Here is a 21473-nt window from a genome sequence, read left to right on the forward strand (position 1 = left end):
AAGGGAATGAGGAGAAACTAAAGAAAAACCAGTCGGGTTTTGAAGAAGACATGTTTTAGGAGGTAGAGAAGATGCTACTGCTCCTGGAGGTGTGAAGCTTCATTTGGTTTGAGACTTGCACTGAGTCTTCTACTTCTAAGTACCTTTGATTGCACAGAAAATTCCCTCTATTTGATGCTTTGTGGAGTGAGGTAGCAACCCTCCAAAGTTCGTTTATTTTCTACAAGCATTTCTAGACTATTTTTGAAGGTTGATGCTACACTAAATGCTAAGGTGATGCTTGAGGAGTTAAAGTATAGATCAGAGATTCAGAGATTGATTTTTCAGTTGTGAGAATGCTCTTTGAAGTTTAGTTGAATGCATTTTTCATCTTTTATATGGAGGTTATGATACTTTGAAGTGGATTTCAAGTCATACTATCTTGTTGACTAGTGTGGGTTGACTATGACAAGAGCTTTCATGAAGGAAGAATATATCATGAGTTGCATGATGATTCCAATGGATATGATTGGAACAAAGGTTTCAACTACAACCATTATGATTCTTATTTTGAAGATGCCTTAGTTATGTTTCAATATATTTCATGATGTATGAAATGTACTTGCATTTGGTTGACTATACCTTGCCATACAATCATGACCACCTCTTGTACAAGAGTAGACACTGCCCTTGCATGACAAGTGGTAAGACCCTCTTCAGTCCATATGATTCACAAAATGTTTTTAAGGCTTAGACACTCAAAGAAGGTGAAGGACTACAAGGATCTTGTATTGCAGAATATGGACAAGATACATTAAAGAGTGTAGAGAAGGACAAAGAGCAAAGGAGTTACAAGATTGGCTACACCAAGAACCTCTCCAATGACAATGAACCTCACACTATGGTAGCTTTCAAGAGGAGGAAAAGGACAAGATATGTCATCAAAGGGGGGTATTTCCCATCTTCCACTTAGAATGTTTTTATGTGTGTGGTCAATAAGGGTTCTCTACCTTGGGATGTCCCCCTCAAATGATTGTTAGTCTTATGTGTTACCTTGTTGGACTTAAGGGTATTCCCATGCATAGTCATTGTCTATCTCCCAATTGTAAACCAACAAACCAAAGTCAGAGTGAGATCATGTTGGGATGAGGATGCCCAAATGAGTCTACTGCTGATGCAACTAGAGTGAGTACCAGGTTGTGGATCATGCGTGTTGCCACTAGAGGTGGGAAAGCCATGAAGTTTCCCATGGACTACTGCTAGGGTTGAGGTCATCAATTTGTGGGGGGGAATGTAGGAAAATTTGATGTAATGGGATCTAGAGTCCTAAGGTCTAAGGTTGTGAGTGTGTGAACACATGGTGTGCCTGGATAGGTGTCAGTAGGTGTGATTGAGTGGATCCAGGTGTGTAGCTACATCCAAAGGATGTAATAGCCTTATACCAGGTATCAGGGTCAGATGTTAACTCCTGAGGCTCTACTGCTTCTCCTCATGTGGGTGCTCACTTACCTCCTCCTATTCTTCCTCCTCATAGGACGTTGAGATCCAAGAAATGGGTTTAATAATTTTGTACCAAGTGTTGGTATCCATGTCTTTTGGACCCTCTGGTCTGAGTTACTATTGTTGCATGTTAGTTGTGGGTGGTGTTGTGGTGTGTTGTGATGTGGAGGGATGTGATGGATCAGTGGCATTAGTGACAGTGGATGTGGGATTGAGATTAGGTGATGTGTTGGGATTAGAGGGCAGTGGTTGTTGGGGAGCACTGTTAAAGAAATCGACATCTACTTCACATAGAGACATTGGGTAAGCTACATGTTAATCCATCAAATGGTCTAATGCTAGTTTGAATCATGTTCTAAATAGCTTCCAAAACATTGTTGTGTAGGACCATTATGCCAGTAGGGGATATTGCTCTCACTATAGCAAAAACGTGATTGAATGCAAATCTTGCATCCCTATGGCCATACACCTACAACCATTACAGGTTTCTTTCTAATAGTTTCGGGTTGCAAGGTAAGTCCTATAGATCATTATGTTTAAGGAAGTCTAGAATAGGGCTCTCGTTGGAGAAAATGGTGGAGTCTTGGATGACTAGTACCCACGAAAAAAAGTAATATACAATGGGCTGGTACGTGAGGGTGAGGATATTAATATCATCTTGGAGGACTATGTCCTCATGAAAATATGCCTTGGCAATAATGGGTTGAACCATTAGGTTATTATGGTGTAGAATTTTTTCTAAGTCATGAGCTATGAGTGGGTCCTCAAAATTAATATCATGCTAAATGGCACAGTAGAGATGGTGTGGAGGAAATAGTTGAAGGTGTCTTCAACTGTGCAATAAGTGAAGCATAGTGAGGAAGCACATGTGGAAGCATTCAATAGCCACTTTGTTCTTGGGGTCTTGCTGAGGATGGGTAGATGCATCGGCTATCTAGAGATCTACTTGGAGGCTTATAATCTGTTGCTGCCTCTGTTGGATGAGCACGTGGAGCTGCTCAATTTTTTGGGCCTGTTGTGCCACCCTTGCTTCTAATGCCAACTTCTCGTCTTGTACCCATGTGTACTATTGTTGATCCATATTAAAATGTTGCTATAGAGCATCATAGTGTGCCTGGAGGGTATTACTATGGAAGCATTCACTTGCAAGGTCCCCCTCTGTCTGTTGTAGTTTTATCTCCAACTGCTAGCCAATTTCTATTACCTTCTAGCCACTTTCTTCGACCATGATCATGTCATATTCTTGTCTCCTGGCCAACATTTGATGTGTTGATGCTGTCATGGCTGTGAGTGGCTCCATGAAGACCAACTCCTTTTATGAGGCCTATTTGTCCTCGCACATAATCTTGGTGTAGCTCTCTGCCATGTTGTATGCATTGGAGGTACATTGTTTGATTGCTTGGTAGGCATTTGGCTAGCGAGGCTACTATGGATGTTGTTGGCCCTATCCTTGTGTTTGTTACCTGGTTGCAACGTCTTTGACCTGCTCTTGGGTCAGATTTTGGGCTTGGCCACTTGTGGGGCTCTGAGGAGGTGTATGTCCATTGGGCTCCTGACTAATATCAATAATATTATCACCCTCTTGGATAGTCTTCTTAAGGGCACGTTCTTAGTGGAGGTTTTCAACGGCTTTTGATTCCTTCCTATGGGCCTCTTCTTCCTATTGTCTTTCGAGGGTAGCTTGCTGCTGCAGAGTTTTGTCCATTTAGATTCTCTAAGTGATAGATACACATAAGTGAAATTTCCATGTCTCAGTAGCCCTATAGACATAATGGGGCATTGCCAATGATGAGGAGGGCATAGCAGATATTCCCTGCTATGTCTAATGAACACTATATTAGTAATTTTGGGAAAATCTTGATATTTTGGAAAAGAAATCGGGAGAGAGTGTTGAAATGTGCAATGTCCAATTGATGGGATATTGTGTTGGTACCCTAGAGGGGTATGTTTGTGGGAATTATGGTAGCCACACAAGAGGATGTGGACTACATGAATGGATGTGGGACATTGGTCACCACAAGTTGAATGTGGATCAGAGGATGCCACACAGTAGGCTTATTCCTTGAGACTCTCTATATAAGAGGTCTATCATTGTATTGTTTATCAAGCATTGGAATAGATTGATTGAGTGTTGCCTACATTGTTGTATCTCCGGTAATGGATTTTCTTGTATGGTTCAATCCTCCATGATTGTTACACTAATCTCATGTAGCCCTAGGCTTAGTGGCGGTCTCATTCAGTTTCTTAACATGGTATCAGAGCTGGTCATCGCTAAGCTTAGGTAGATTAGTGTGTGTATACTGTTATTTCTGAGTTTGAGTATGATTAGTTGAGAAAAAGAAAAATGGCACACTCTATCATTAGGGAGAGTTTTGTGTGAGAATATGCCCTTGCTGGATTTGGAGTAGCCCATGAAAGAGCCAGGCTTGACTTGAAGTTTTCCATTATGAGAAAAGAAGACTGATGCAGGTTGTTGCTGCAAAAGATATTGCCGCTTATGGAAGATGCAAAAGAAGATTGTTGCTAGGAGGAGATTGCATTGCTTAAAGAACATTTTGCAAAGTTTGAAGAAGAGAAGGACACGCTGGTCGGAGAAAAAGAACAGGTCTTGAAGCAAATGAAGGACTTCGAGAGGAAGACGGAAGAGCTACAGGAGGAGCTTCTTATGCTGCGGGAGCAAAGAAAGTGCCTCGAAGAAAAAAAACTGGAGGCAGAATTAGTGTGCATTATTGCATTCGAAGAAGATACTGTCGATGTTGAGTTGCTGGTATGTGAAGATTGGAAGCTACTGCAAGGTCGTAGTGAAGATTGAAGCTACCCAAGAAGGAGGCAGGATCAACTAAAGATTGTAGCTGTGAAAAAAAGTTACAGGGAGGAAGCTGCCATCATCATTGAGTTGTAGAGAAGAGATGATGCAAAAATTGTTGTTGATGCTACCCTTGCTAAGTTGCCGCTCAAGAAGGTCAGCAAAGGAGTTACAAGATGGTTGCAGCGAAAGGGATGCTGGTATGATTGCTGACTTTAAAGTTGCTGTAGTAGTTTTGTTATTGGTTTGTAATGCTCAAAGTAGAGCATGCATTGTCTTCAAAGAAGAAAGGCACTGTTCATTTAGTGCACAAATAGGTGCATAGTAAAAGTTTGGAAAGCCAGCTTGGGCTGGTGAAGGCGATGGCCTTAAGAGAGCCTTGTGAGCTCACAAAGGAAAAGTGCCTCAAGGGAGGTACTATTGTATGCAGCAAACAAAGAAAAGAGAACAGTGGCTGAGAGCTATGCTGAAGCGGCAAAGATAAGAACCACAACAAAAGGCGAGCACAAGAAGAAAGGTGCAAAGTAGGAGGTGAAAATCCGGGCTGCGAAGTAGAGAAAGATCGAAAATGAGTAACAGTCAATGAAGGAAGAAAGCTGCTTGATGCTCTAGAGGCTATGGTGAACAGAAAAACATTCGAACCCAAGAATTCAAGCTCAAGTATTGCGCTTCTGGACTGCTGTTGATCCGAACACTACCGAAAACAAAGTGGGCTTCTTGCCAACTTTGCGATGTGGAAAGATCAGTCATTCAATGGCAATATCTACATTGCTGGTGAGGACGATCAAGGTGTGGAAACCAATGGCTGACAATCCAACTGTGAAAGTTGTATCCATCGTTGGGAAAGCTGGAGACGAGAATGGAAGGTGCTGAGTGAAGTGAAAACAGCTCCTTATGTCGCCAAAGCTGCTAAGAGGAAAGCCGAGTATGAGAAATCCATGCAGGCTTACAATTCGAAGCAAGACAAGCCTGTTGAAGAGGAACCAGCAGAGAAATCAGACAAATCCAAATCGGAGATCAACGACGATGACAAGGAAGAAAGTGAAGAAGATGGGAAGAAGACGACTATTTTGCTCTTTGGTTTAGGGTTATATGACACCCTAAATTTTGTGGTTCAAAAGATCTTATCCTCATCCTTTGTACTCATGAAAATTCCTCCATCTTTTTTATCCCACTATGCTATGTGGTACATGAAAAATTTTCTAATTTTCTTACGCCTTGGAAAAATGCTGCAGCATTGGCTGGTATGGCAAATCATGGATATGTTGTATCATGACCGAGATTATTGTGGGTGCCCTGCCCTTGCATTAACATAAAATGGATGTAATTTTCTCTCACCCATGTTTATGAGGGTCCTCTGCCCGAGCCCACGGGTGCTCAAAAAGATATTTGATTGTGGTGTGCAGGAGTAGTGTACATTGATGATGCACTACTTGGGTTGGTTCCTTCTCCCTGACACATGGGGTGTCTAAAAGCACTTGGGTGTCCCGCCCACACAGCATGGTGTGTAAAGTGGATGATAAGGTGTCTAGGTTGCTAGACACATGCACACACATTTGTTGAACACTCCAATTTGTCATTGAGGGGGAGTGTTGAGAGAGTGAGTTTGGCAATGCCAAATCATTGGGGATGAGAGGTGAGATGGGCACATATGATTGTACATTGAGGAGGGGTGTTGAAATGTGCAATGTCCAATTGATGGGATATTGTGTTGGTACCCTAGAGGGGTATGTTTGTGGGAATTATGGTAGCCACACAAGAGGATGTGGACTACATGAATGGATGTGGGACATTGGTCACCACAAGTTGAATGTGGATCAGAGGATGCCACACAGTAGGCTTATGCCTTGAGACTCTCTATATAAGAGGTCTATCATTGTATTGTTTATCAAGCATTGGAATAGATTGATTGAGTGTTGCCTACATTGTTGTATCTCCCGTAATGGATTTTCTTGTATGGTTCGATCCTCCATGATTGTTACACTAATCTCATGTAGCCCTAGGCTTAGTGGTGGTCTCATTCAGTTTCTTAACAGAGAGAACCTTACACTCTCCCATTTTGGGATCCCTTTCTCATACTCTTTTAATCTTTTGGACCCATCTTCATCTTGGCTCAAGCACAGTGGATCTCTTGTTTCATACATAGTCATTGTGGATCTTTGGTTTTTTTTTATGTCCATTATTTCATTAATTTTGGGAATCTATTATTGTATTTATAGTGCCTCTTAGACAAGAATGTCAAATTCAATGAATTTTGGTTTTGTTATTTTAGAGAGATTTAGAGTGTTTCATCAATTTTGGGAATGATGCATATGATCTTGATTTATATCATTGATGTCATTTGAATGAGAAATTAAGTGACACGTTTCATATAGAATAGCTTAACAACATCAACTAGAGATAATTCAGATATGGAGAATAAATACTTGAAGAACTCAAATTACATTTCATTTTAAATGTATTATTACAACCAAACCCCAGTAGGGTTACAAAAAACAATTAAGTGTCGAATCCATCCAGGGTTCCAAGCTCCAAGGTCAATGTCCACTTACCCTCCACCATCCAAATAAACCATCCAGGAGTCCAAGCTTCAAGGTCAATGTCCACTTACCTACCACCATCCAAATAAGCCATATGTTAGAACAATATACCTTAATTTGGGTAGACGTGTAATGCTTGTTTCCCCTGGCTTGTTATCGCTTTACCTAAGAACAAGAACATCCCTCCATATTTCTAGCATATAAAAGTATAATGATTTTACAAAGGAAAGAACTAATAAATAATGCGTTAACTCAGTTTAAAAGGAAATGTACCAATAGACTAAAGTTGCATTTAAAGGAGTAAATTAATTAAAGAAAAAATTAATTAAAAAATTTTGTGTGTGTGTGTGTGTGTGTGGGTGTGTGTGTGTGTGTGGCCCACCCCCAACCTAGAGGGTAAGACTACATGGTGGGGAGTAAGCCCACCATGTGGAACTTACTCCCGACCTAGTAGAATGCTAAGTGACTTTCGTAGGGTAGAAATGGATAAGTATGATAAGTGTAGCATACTCCAAATTCATAAGAGCTTGGATCTAGTGGTTTTGCAAAAGAAACCAATAGTTAAAAATCAAAGGAAAGAGTAGGCAGTATAAACTGAAAGCCGATTGTATGGTACTAGCCCGACCAAGGGCTAGTTGGGAGATCAATGTGTGTGTGTAGATTTAAAAATCCCATCAATAAATGAACCATACCATCAATTCAGTCATAGAATAGCTTAACAACATTAACTAGAAATAATTCAGATATGGAGAATAAATACTTGAAAAACTCAAATTACATTTCATTTCAAATGTATTATTACAACCAAACCCCAATAGGGTTACAAAAATGAGTAAATAAGTGTTGAATCCATCAGGAAATCTAGGCTCTAATGTTAGGGTCCACTTACTTGTCACCATCCAAATAAACCATATGTTAGAATAGTATAGCATTATATTGGGAAGGTAGGTAATGCATGTTTCCCCTGGCTTGTTATGGCTTTATCTAAGAACAAGAACATCCCTCCGAATTCTAGTGCATAAAAGTATAATGATTTCACAAAGGAAAGCACTGATACATAATTCATTAACTTAGTTTAAAAGGAAATGTGCCAATAGACTAAAGTTGCATATAAAGAAGGAGTAAATTGATTAAAGAAGAAATTAATTTAAAAAGTTTTTGTGTAAGTCTCTATGTGTGTGTGCGTGCATGTGTAAGTCTCTATGTGTGTGTGCATGCATGTGTGCATTTTTGTTGATCAAAATGTGTGTGTGCGTGTGTGTGTGTGTGTGAGTTTGTAAACATTTTGATCAAAATTAATAAATTTTAATAATATTGAGTTTGACAAATACAATACTAAAAAATATGTCGAATCCTCAGGTAGTCCAGGAGGTTTCAAGGGCAAGGTCCAATTACCTACTACCATCCAAAAAGACTAGGTGTTAGAACATCATAGTTATGTTTGGGTAGATAGGTAATGCGTATTTTCCCGGGCTTGTTATCGCTTTACCTAGGAATATAGACAACCATATGGAATAGGGAGCGAATGAGTGTATGGGTTGAGAAGGGATTAGAGGAGGAATGGGAGGATTAGGGGGTGGTTAAAAAGAGAGTGTAAAGGGGATATTTCACGATGGGTACATAAAAGAATAATTCATAGTTAGGGAAGTATACAGATGTGCTTCCGGCCCTGTCCCACTTGACCACACATTTCCCCACTTATACTACACTAACTCTCAAATGGAAAAACATGACATGGTCTTGCACTTATGCAGGGGATGAAAGCACATGCTCTTCACAAAGACAAATTTTTTTGCAAAGATTACAACAATAGTAAAATACTTGAAGATCCAAAGGACACATGTGGTCTGCACACAAAAAATGAAATAAAAGACGGTATGCTAGTCGAGCTATGTTTAGGGAATATTGACCAACAGGATGCGCTAGTCAATGGTGTTGATGAGGTAATCTCATGACAGCATCGATGTGCATGGGGAAAGAAATAGTGTGGATATTTTTTCCTTCAAAAGACAAAAGGTAGGGAGCTAAAAAATAACCACCATGCTTATGAAACCCAAAATTTTCTCGAATGTACACCCATCTTTAGAATTGTGAAGGAGATGCAAATAGGACCATAAAAACAAGTCTTCTTACTCAAGAACAATTTCCTATTCAACTAGCAATAGCAAGGATGATACATCGAGCACAAGTGTTGACATTGCAATGGCTTCTCCAAAAGAAGTGTGTGGGCATGGCCTAGCATACACCGCATTATCACACGTAAAGGAAATAGAGAATTTGTACTTGTTGGAGCCAATTACACATGAAAATTTCCACATCGACAATGATGTCCGAAAGGAGATGCACAAATTCAACAATGAGGTAGTATGGAGGATGTTGGCCTCCTTGCGCCACCAAAAAGAGAAAACAAGCAAACTCATGATCACATAATTAAACACAAGATCACATCAAAATATAATTAGACATCATATAAACACCACAACTAATAGACTCCAGCATTATCTGCCTCCAAGAAATAAGAACGAGAAACCTCCGACACCTCGCTCCACAATAATTTACCATAATAGAGAATCACTCCCACATAGGGCAATGCATGCTACTATGAAAAGACTTGCCAATACATGATGCAAAAAAATATGTAGAGCATGGAGTCAAAATAACAACTATCAACATAATGGTTCATGACAAAAGACTACAAGTTTTCAATATATATAAACCACCATCTCAAAATTCTATACATTTCTAACATACCTCCAAAACATAGTCCTGGAGACAAGAACGATAGCCTCATACACGGAATTTGTAGGTGACTTCAACATAGAGATGGCAAGGACCTCACCAAACTCAACCAATTTGGGAAAAATGATGCACTCCCTCAATCTTGAACTCAAGTTTCAAAAAAACACAACCATTTACGGGTCCCACTTGGATCACGTTTGGAGTGAAATGCCAGCCATTCACTGTGACACATCAAATGCTTATTGGAGTGACCACTCCATAGTATGCATGTCCATACACTAGGGCATCACACACTCTACATTATTATCTGCCACACACCTCCACTAAGCAGGGCCATAGTGGGAACCCCACCTTGTTTTTCTCTAGTCGATGCCTTGATCCTCTATGATGCATCAAGTTGCAGATGCATGTAGAAACTTGTAATCGTCAATCTAAGGCGAACAGATCATGCATTTCAATTAGATGATTTGATTGGCTTTCCTCTATAGTCTACCCATTGATAGAGTTGTGACTCCAAAAAACATTTGCTGTGGTGATGCTAAAGAAGAGAGACCTTTATTCAATGTGTCCATTAGGGTCAGTTTTGTTTTGTTGTTCTTGCTCAGCTTACATCATGGCACACTTTGGGTAGCTAATCATTGTGAAATTTAGACTGGTGTAGTATGAAATATCCTAGCACAATTAGATAAGACAAATAATAGAGGATGTGCTTTTGCCTACGAACTATCAATCCATGTTCAGGCTAGGCTGTCACTCTCTAGTTCTCTTGTTGGCTTTATGTTCTCAAATTTGTTAAAAGAAAAAGAATTAATGAATTTGCAGGTTGATATGGCCTTTGAGACCATGGGTATTGAAGATGGCTGATAAGAGACATTGATGCCTGATGTGCTACAACTAGTATCTTATGGTTGGGTAACCCTTATAATCAAATGCAAAAAAATATAAGCATTGCTTTGAATTCCTTGATTCAGCCAATCTTAGAAGTGTATGGAGTCTAAATGCAAAAACATTGAAATATGGAGCTATTTGTCTGCTTTGAAAGCTCTCAAATGTCACTGGATGACAGGAGCTTTGAGTATTTCCTTGCTTGGAGGCCTTAGTTGCATATAAGACACATAATTTCTCTCGAAGTAGATTGTTTCCACATGAAATTATACCAAGAAATTTCCCAAGACTCCTGTCAACACTTCAAAAATGGCTCTTGTACACTAAAGCTTGATGCTTTGATACCAATGTAACACTTGCATCCAATAAGAGGGTCTCTCTCTTGAGAAAACGTGTGTGCCTCAAGATCTATGGAGCACTCTAAGCTGGATGGAACCTGTGTGGAAACATGATGAAGAGAGTGCTCATGACATGTACCTCAAGTCAATTAGGTTCCAAGATAGATTAGCTTGGACTCATAAACAGAATCTTGAGTGAGTGCATTTTTTTTTCACTCAACAATACATGATAGACCTCTTATATAGAGAGTGCCCTTTGAATAGTCAACATATGTGGGATCCTCTAATCCACCTCTCTCCTTGTGGATATCCTTGATCCACATCTCCACATCATGTAGTCCACATCCTAGGGTGGCTAATTTAATTCATTCCTATACCATACCTTAGCCTCTAATAAGTGCTCATGGCACCATATCTCAACACCTCCCCTTGGTGCCATGATCCATTGGCTACTGCAAGGTGGTGAGATGTGAGTTTACATTCCATCACCTCCCCTTAGTGTATACATTGCTACTTAATGTGGTCAAGTGTGGCTTTTACATGTCAATACCTCCCTTGGGTGCTTACATAGCTACTCTCAGGTGGTCAGGCTTGATTTATAAATGTGTGGGTTGAAGGTGGCAAGGTTATTGCTTCTCAATGCTTGATGTTAATGGCGTTCTCTTCTTTGCTTGTTGTAGCTTGATGCATGATGCTTTGTTTTTCCATGCTCCTTAATGCTTTATGTGTGGATGCCATGTTCTGTGCTATGGTCATCTCATACACTTATGCTTCTGGCATGCTTTTTGCGTTCATGCGTTGCTTTAGCATTTGTCACAAAGGTCTTACCATGAGCTTTGTTTTGCTTCAATGGAAGTGTCTAATTGCTAACAATAATTTTGACTTGACAAGCACATAGAGCTTGAAAAGACGATGACTTTTCTTTTTTGGAGCATGTGCAAATTCCTCCTGGATTGCAAGTTACGCATGGTCGAAGTTTTTGTGAAGAAGAGGGGCAATTGATGATGTGGCAGAGGCTATTCATATGCTACAGACACACTGTGCTTATTAGTAAAGGCCTTTGTGCTTATGTGGCACTATGATGATGTGGCATTTTGAATGTAACCTTAAACCTAACCATGGCATAGTGGGTTGACCTTGACCAAGGTTGAACTAGCCCTAGTGTGACAACAAACTCAACCAAGGGTACTTCTAATTGACCTTGGCTAGTTATTATCTGCCACGTGGCTTTTTGTGGTGAGACCTTGGAGAACTTTAGATTTCTAAGGTAAGATATGGCGACACGATGAAGAAGGCGGTGGTGCCCGACTGTTGCTACTCTCTGTTAAGGTGTCATGAAGAGGTGGAGATGCTTGAGAGGAAGCTGGAGGAGCTGTTGGTCGACCATGCTCTCTTTTTGGTTGTCACTGGCAAAGAGTGGGCTACGAGTCATTGATTTCGAGCTTGTAGGTTGTTTGTTGGAGAGGCTTGGAGGTAGACACCATTTTGCGATGAGGATAGCCGGTTGTTCTCTGGCTTTGTAGGAGCATTGTGCATTGGACAATGGCTGGTCAATGGAGCTTTTGCTGAAGGTGTTGCAGCCCATGTGGTCATTACTTGTTGGCATCTAGAGCATAGGCATCATTGACGAAGACGTTGAGACAAGTTGCTTCGTAGGAGAGCATTGAGGTGAGCAGATTATCTGCATTCTATGCTGGAGGCTTGTGGCTTGAGGTTTGCAGGATTGTGGAGAAGCCGCAAAGGGCTTGCAAGGTTGGCTGGATGGCGTTGGTGTTGTAGTGTATGAGCAAACCCTATAGCCTTAGCCGACATCACCCATATGGCAGAAGTCTCTCACACATAAGAAGACTCATATAGGGATTCTTTGTAAATCAAACTCTCACCAAATCTCTGAGGCATGAACAAAAATCTCTTCTTCCTCTCGACAAAAATCTCTCAAAGAATGCTCTCAAATTTGAACAATCACTCAAGAGGCATGATCATGAATGTATCTCTCTCTTCCATACAATCAAAAAATTTGATCTAGCTCTCACAAGAACGAAAATATCTCAAATTCTCATGGACGGAATTCTCTCAATCTAAAACTAAAACTAACCTAGGAGAAAACACGTGCTCCTAAGGCAAACCTATAACTAATTTAGGAGACTAGACCTAAGCTCTGATACCATGAGAAAACATGTGTACCTCAAGATATATGGAGCACTCTAAGGTGGATGGAACCTGTGTGGAAACATGATGAAGAGAGTGCTCATGACATGTACCTCAAGTCAATTAGGTTCCAAGATAGATTAGCTTGGACTCATAAACAAAATCTTGAGTGAATGTGCATTTTTTTTTCACTCAACAATATGTGATAGGCCTCTTATATAGAGAGTACCCTTTGAATAGGCAACATCTGTGGGATCCTCTCATCCACATCTCTCCTTGTGGTATCCTTGATCCACATCTCCACATCATGTAGTCCACATCCTAGGGTGGCTACTTTAATTCATTCCTATACCATACCTTAGCCTCTAATATGTGCTTATGGCCTCTCTCTCTCTCTCTCTCTCTCTCTCTCTCTCTCTCCTTGGATGTGACCGCCAGAGATGAGGTATCACCCTTGATATAGCCCACCGAATCTAGAGATTGAGGAGACCATGCCTTTCCCCATGTCGAGGGACAGATCAATAGACATAAACACGAGAGCTCCTCACATCTCATAAGAGAGCCACTAGGTTACCTAGATACAATAAACCTAAGCATGTACTAGGAGTGCTAGCTCTGAGCACTTGATACTTTCTCTGTTATTTTGCTTTTGCTACTCTAGTACTTGGACACTTGATTCACTAGTTTAGCATTTTAGCTTTCATCAAGGGTCTTAGTGTTATAACCCTTTCCTTCAACTCTTTATGGCTTGTATGAGTTAATTTTGGCTTGTACTTTGTCTCATGGCCCCGTGAGGCATCCTGCAGATGTTAATACATCTCTCTCTCTCTCTCTCTCTCTCTCTCTCTCTCTCTCTCTCTCTCTCTCTCTCTCTCTCTCTCTCTCTCTAGAAGCCTCCCCTGAACCCATGACTTGCCAAGTGGCTTTCCCTTTTGGTGCCATGTGTCCCATAAGGACCCTTACCATAAAAGCCCTTTCATGGGCTTCCCTTTGCACTTATCTTTTAATGCCTAGGCCTAAGAATAGACCCAAACCTTCGAAGCCCTATTTAAATGCAAGTGATATTAAGCCCTCTAGCTTCCCGCCTCACCACAGCTTTTGTGGTTATGGCTGATGTAACCCATGGAACTCTATGTAAGGGGTTTAATTAAATTTATTCCACATAGATCATGAACATTGAGTTATGGCTGATGTAACCCATGGAACTCTATGTAAGGGGCTTAATTAAATTTATTCCATATAGATCATGAACATTGATTTATAATTTGGAGAAATTAACGATCTAGGGAGGGAAATAGATGTGGCTATTATTACTCTAAAAAGAGCATAGCTAGTAGAGTCCATGCAAGTTCATCTTCATGCTTGATTTGATACAAAAGCTCTTCATTCCACTTTATGGATCTTCATCTATCATCTTCTGAGTGTTGAGGTCTTTTCTATGGTTTTTGTGAGTGATTCTTGTGAGAGTTTCTTAGGACTGAAAGAGAAAATGTTCTATGTGAGGATATCATAGGAGCTCATTCATTGTGTTGCAAAGGAGATTGGTTTATAGAAAGAACGATAAGATGTTCTTTGCCGAAGTGTCATCCATATATTCTATAATTACCAATCTTTAGAGTTGAGATGTCTTGTGATACTCTATTCATTAGATAGACTAATTTTTTGTCTCTTTCCAAAATAATTAATAGGTAATTTGTGTGTGTGTGTGTGTGTGTGTATGTGTGTGTGTGTGTGTGTGTGTGCATATGTATGTGCGCACATGCATGTGTGCACACACACGTGTGTGTGTGTGTGTGTGTGTGTGTTTAGATTAAAAAGTCCCATCAATAATTGAGCCATACAACTAATTCCATCAATTGAGTACATGCGCATGTGTGTGTGTGTGTGTGTGCACGTGCGTGCACCACGTGCGCATGCATGTGTGCATGTGTGCGCATGCATGTGTGCATGTGTGCGCATGCATGCATGCATGTGCACGCACACGCACATGCACGTGTGTGTGTGTGTGTGTGTGAGGGGGGGGAGAGAGAGAGAGAGAGAGAGAGAGAGAGAGAGAGAGAGAGAGAGAGAGAGAGAGAGAGGGGGGGGGGAGAGGGAGAGGGGGAGAGAGAGAGAGAGAGAGAGAGAGAGAGAGAGAGAGAGAGAGAGAGAGAGAGAGAGAGAGAGAGAGAGAGAGAGAGAGAGGGAGAGAGAGAGAGAGAGAGTACCCTTTCCTAGGTGTGGGACCCACCACTAGACATAGGCATGAAAAGGAAATACACCTAATGTGGTGATACTAATTCATCCCCAGTTGAAGGTAAGTACAAAAAACTAGTTCTTTCGTGGTTGGAGGTTAAGAAAAGTCACTCCCACCCCAGTTGGGTTTTTGAAGTACTTGGAAAGCAAGATTCTTGTTTTCAATGATGTAAAAGTACTTTGAAGTACTTGGAAAAGCAAGATTGTTGTTGTCAATGATGTATGAAACAAATGATTAGAATAGTGAAAGGGGGAGTTTAAAAATTTGGATCAAATAGAATCTTTAACAAGACTAGAGATTTAATTAGGATACCAAACCAGAAGGGGAAGGCATTGGACACACAAAATCCTAAAAACAACCAAGAACCTAACACAGTACAAGTAGTAGCAATTGAAAACAAGCAAAGCATGTGTGTTCATTCAAGTCCTAGAAAATTACTTCTAGAGACTAGGTGTTGTTGTTTTAGAAAAGCAAAGGTAAGTATTCAAGTGCAAGAAGTGATTGAAAAAACATATGGCATATCTCAAAATAACCCTTGGTTAATAAGAAAGTATCATATCATAGGTGTTTTGTTTCAAAAACATTCTTTGAAAGAAACTCATTAATTGAACAAAATTATGCTCAAACTCTAACTTTACTTGAAGGCGAGGACTTGATAGCTACCACCATACAACATAACAATAATAAGTTAGTCTATGATGGAAAGGCGGGGTGTCAAGGATCCTAGCTCCTATCTAGAGTAACTCAAGGGTAGCATTAAATTTATAAATAAATCAATGAGAGCGATGCTAAGTACCACCTCTATTATCATCTGCAATTTTACCGAACATTTTAAAAGAATTAGATCAATTAAATACATGTACCATGATTCCTAGAAATGTACAAATGTTTATAGAGGATAGTTTGACAAAGTAGCAATGGGACACACCAAAAATAGACTAGAAACACACCAATTTATATAGATCCCTCATCAAGATCCATGGTCCAATTTCTATGTCCTTCTTTCTTGGTGGAAGGTCGCATAATTCCCAAGTATTATTCTTATAAAAGCATCCATTTCTTCATTCATAGCAATTTGCCATCTGGCTTTTCTACTGCATCTTCGAAGTGCACTGGTCTTCTGTAGCCATGATGGTAGTCATAAGAACATAGTTGGTGGTTTCAACTTGAGTTGCTTTGCCTTTCTGAGCATATGTCAATCTGGTTGGTGGCTTGCTTTCCCTAGTAGACCATCTGAGTTGCTATGATTCTTCTTGGGGTGTTTCAGGCAATTCTTGCTCTTCTTTATCAACCTTTTCTATAGATGACTATAAAATTTGTGCGTCTATCTCTTGTGTGTTTGAGGTTTTCCATTCTGATTCCTCATCAAAGATTACATCTCTGGAAATAATAACCTTGTGGTTGATGGGACCATACTTGTATGATTTGCTTTCTTCACTGTAGCCAACCATGATGCATTTATGTGCCTTCACATCCAATTTTCTGTGATGGTTGTCATGTACATGGGCATATGCCATGCAACCAAATATGCGGAGATGCCCAATGCATGGCTTGTGTCCAGTGAATGCTTCATAAGGTGTCATACCCTGAATAGGTTTGGTCGGAATCCAATTAAGCAAGTAGTTTGTTGTGGCTATTGCTTCTGCCCAATACTAATTCAGAAGATGCTTCTCACTAAGCATTACTCTAGCACTTTCTACTAAAGTATCATTCTTCCTTTCAGCTCTTGCATTTTGCTGAGGAGTATCTCCACAAGTGACTTTTCTTTGAATGCCATGACTTCTACAAAAATTCATGAATGCTGAAGACATGTATTCACCTCCTCTATCTGATCTCATGACTTTGATCTTTTTGCCTATCTAGTTTTCTACCATGTCTTTGAATTCTTGAAATCTGAAAAAGACTTTCGATTTCCCTTTCAAAAAGTAGACCCAACAATATCTGTTGTAGTCGTCGATTAAAGTCAAGTAGTAAAGTGAACCATTGATGTTGTGGGTCTGGGCATAACCCCATACATCTGTATGTATCAAATCAAGAATACCTCAAGGTGGTTTTGCCAAAGGTGGCTTGCTTTTGTTTGCTGAAGTAGCATGCTTCGCAAACTTTTCCAAGAAACTGTAGCTTTGGAATCCCAATTACCATATTCGGATTCTTGAGATCTAGCAAGCTCTTGATATTGACATGACCATATCTCTTGTGCCATTTTGCGGATAGTGGCATTTGTTGCAGTTGAGCTGACATGGCATGCATATCTGGTACTATAGCTAGCATTCTGTACAAGTGTCCTTCCTTGACTCCTTTTCCTACTAGCTAAAATTTTCTAGATTTGTCTCTCATAGTGCATTCATCTCCATCGAAGATGACTCAATAGTTGTGCTCCGTCATTTGACCTAATGACAAGAGGTTCTTGCTAAGCTTCAAAACATAGAGTACATCTTTCACCAATCCTTTTGTACTAGTATAATTGTTTAGAGGGATAATGCATGTCCCTTGAACTAGATTCGGTGTATTATCTGCTGTGTAGATGACATTCTTTTGATCTTCTAATGGTTTCATCTCTGTGAACCATTCCTGATGATTTGTCATATGAGATGATGCACCACTGTTGATGTACCAAGGATCCTGATTTGCTTGGTCGACTTGATAATCCTCAATACACCTAAATACACTGTATCAATCTTCTGCTTTTCTTCATATGCAAGAAACATATTCCCATGCTCATTTGCATAATGACAGTGACTAGAATGTCCACCATGATGATTTCCTCTTCTGTGGGAATTCCCTCTATTGTTGTTGGACTGATCGCCTTGGTCATACTACTTCTTACAGTAATCTCTTAATCATAGTGTCCAAACTTATGATAGTAGTTGCACTGGATGTTTGACATGTTGGTGGATGCATTCCCTCATCCTTGGAATCTTCCTCGATTGGAATGATTTTCTCTTTGCTGAGGATGATGCTGATGCTGAGACTGACTTTGCTAATGACTTTGTTGCTGATGATGATCACTTCTCTGAAATGATCTACCTCTATCTCTAACTCTACCTCTGCTTCTATCTGAAGCTATAAATGCCTGATCATTAGAATGACCTTTGCGTGCATGAATGGCTTGTGTCTTGAGTTCTTCACCAACAAGTAAGACTGAGTAAAGTTCTTCCAGAGTCGAAATTTGCCGTTGGATGGAAATACTCTAGACTAGATTCTCGTATCCCTCTCCTAGTCCATTCAGGATGATTTGAACCATTTCTGTTGGATTCATGGTCTCTCCTATTGTTGCTGCAAGTTGATTATTGTATTCTTTGATCCTAAGTATGTAATCATGACCGGTTTTGCTGCTATTGCAGAAACTCTGCTTGATCTGGTTTCTCAGTGTGAGAATCCTAGAAGTGTTCTTGGACTCATAGAGTGTTTTGGTGTAGAGAGCTGCAAACATATCCCATGCTTCTTTGGATGTCTTGATGGTGTTGAGCTATCCTAGCATGACATCTCGCACATTCTACTTGATCGGATGATATGTATACTTATCTTTCTTATCCCATTCTGCCTGTGCTCAGGCAATGGCAGGATTTGCTATAGGTGTGGAAACTATTTGTGTAGCTAGAGGCCTCGCTGTAGATCCCGCTACTAGTGATGTGACAACAAGTGGAGTAGAGCTACAACTGTCTGGATCGTCCAATGGTCTTCATCAACATACTCCCATTTGTCCTAAAGTACAAGAATGGTCTCCGTTCAGTATTTCCATGTCCCATAATTGGAGTTGTCTAGCTTAGCAGATGCCTCCAGATTGAGGTTGCTAAAAATAGACATAGTGCAAGAAAGGTACTCAAAGTGTCATGAAAATCACTGTCTAAATCAACTACAAAACATTGATTATAGCAAGTGAAATCTGAATTGTCTGTGAAGGTAGAACTACAATATATATAATCCAATCATAATTACAAGGCTTGTGGAAAATGATGCCGGGAATAGCCAAGAGGCTTTACAAGGCTCAAATAATGTGCACAATGCCGTGAAATAGTTGAACAAGCTTTAGAATGATGGCATGTGTGTGTGAAATCAAATCATGTGCTATCTGCCCACTAATCAATCGGCAATGCCTCTAAACACTCTGAAGTCTGCTCACTAAATTGATGAATGTCAAGTTTCAGGTGATGTGATGATGTGAAATCGTATGTGAGCATAGGGACTGACTCCGAGTAGAAACTAGTCAGGAATTTTGGGCATGGCTTAGATTAGCAACTTGATGAAATTCAAAGCGTCCCCTCTATGTCGATCTAGTATACTATGATCTAGATCTATACCAATTGGCGATTGATGAAAGAACAGTAATAATTTCTTTTCTTTGGTTCTTTTTATGTGCTAGGTCAGATGCGTCGATGTAGAGGCTGATGTGCACGCAGGAAGTGCATTTGATGGCGAGGCCCAAAAGTGAGTGATACTTGCACCAAAATGTGCACATGATGTAACGAGCATGCAGAGCATAAAAAATCGATCGTTTCACCTTTTTGTAGCTCCCTCAAATTCCTCCTCGATCAAGAGATACCGCTTGATCTAGGTGGAGGGGCAAAAAAGAGTGAAAATGTGCAATGATGATGTGGCACTATGAGTCACATGCAGTGGTGATGATGTGGCATTGTGCTTAGCAAGAGGTGTGCCAGTGGAGCACTGTGGTGATGAGGTGGCACCTATGTTCACATGCAGTGGACTGTTTGTGCTTGCCAGGGGGTAATTGTGCTTGGAGTGGGTCAGTGCCATGTGGCAATGATGATGTGGCAGTTGGTTGGGCACTTATGATGTGGTAATGCTAATGTGGATGATGACATGGCTTGATGATGTGGCTCAAGGATGCTAACATGACACAAGGTGCCAGATGACATGGATGCCATGTGTCATGGTGATGTGGCAGATGACATGGTAGATTAGGCACCTTGATGATGTATCACTTGGAGAGGATAATGTGCCACATGACAGGTGACATGTCTACCTTGCTGATGTGTCAAATATGCCTATGTGGTAGTGATGAAGCTAGGTGCCATGTGGCATGCGATGTTGATTGCTGATGTGGCATAATATGGTGCCATGTGTTGCCTAGAGGAGCAAATAGCTTGGAGGGATGGAATCTTCTAGATTCTATTAGAATCTAGCGAGATTCCATTGATGAAATCTCTTTAGGATGGTGTTGGTTCGCTCTTTACCGCCCGTGAGCTCTGGTTCGCTCTCTGTGAATGCTGTGGGTCGATGTGAGCAGTCATTTGAGAGGCTATGGAGAAGGGGAGGAGCACTGAGGCTTTGGTAGTTGGTGCTCCAGTGGGTGTTGAGTAGTTGTTGGAGCTAGCCTGCATTGTACGTATGGGGGAGGTGAGGTTGATGCTTGAGTCGAAGGAGCCTCTTAGCTGTAGGTCACCTTGCCTTGATGCTCGTAGAAGGCTATGGGCTTATGGCCCAAGGATTCACGAGTCAGCCAAAGCAATTTAGAAGTATGTTGCACAAGTGTGCATCTTGGCGTCTTGGATGTGGTTCATTGTAAGAGGCCGCTTGTATCGTTTGTAGATGGCAAGCTCTCTTAACAGCATCTTGAAGGTTCTCTTGACTCTGCTGAGATGATGAGTACATGATGGACTGAAGATAGTACGAGAAGTAGCTATAGTGGAGGCTAGTCATTGAAGTAGCTACGCTACATGAAAGCCGATGAAGGTCATAGTAGAAGCCAAATGAAGGCGAAGGAGATAAAGGCCTTCCCTTCCTTGTTGATGGCATTGAGGGCCTTGTTGCAAGCTTCACTGAAGATGGATTGAAAGTCGTTGGCTTTGTGAAATCTCTTCTACTATTGGCTATGCTTAGCTTGTAGTTGCCTTCTTGTTGTTTGCATTTGCCTTAGTCATAGAAGCCGACTTGATTGTAGAAGGCTTATGTGCTATTGAAGAGGTAGAATAGGATAAGCTTGCCTTAGGCCACTCCATGTTAGCTTCTCTATCATAGCTCTTCCTTTTTTCCACACCTCGGGTATTGGAAGTAGAGTTGATGGTATATGATAATAATGCATGACCTAAACTTGTTGGCACCATTTGCCCCAAATACCTAGCTGTTTTTGGCTAATTTAGTGGTGAATGAAAAGAACATCAAAGCTTAAGAAAATAGAGCAGCACATAATGTTTAGATCAGCATAGTACATAATTACCCACTTGTAAGTTTTTATCCCATGTCAGCCTTTGCCATGGGTAGATGTGCACCACTTGTCGGGGTATTTGGAAGGTGCAAAAGTAAGATATGAGAAATTGAGAGGAGGATGCCCAAATATTTAA

Source organism: Dipteris shenzhenensis, chromosome 5 (genome assembly GCF_047967505.1).
Source record: "Dipteris shenzhenensis isolate YYH24624 ecotype China chromosome 5, Dip_SZ_1.0, whole genome shotgun sequence".
NCBI lineage: Eukaryota > Viridiplantae > Streptophyta > Polypodiopsida > Gleicheniales > Dipteridaceae > Dipteris > Dipteris shenzhenensis.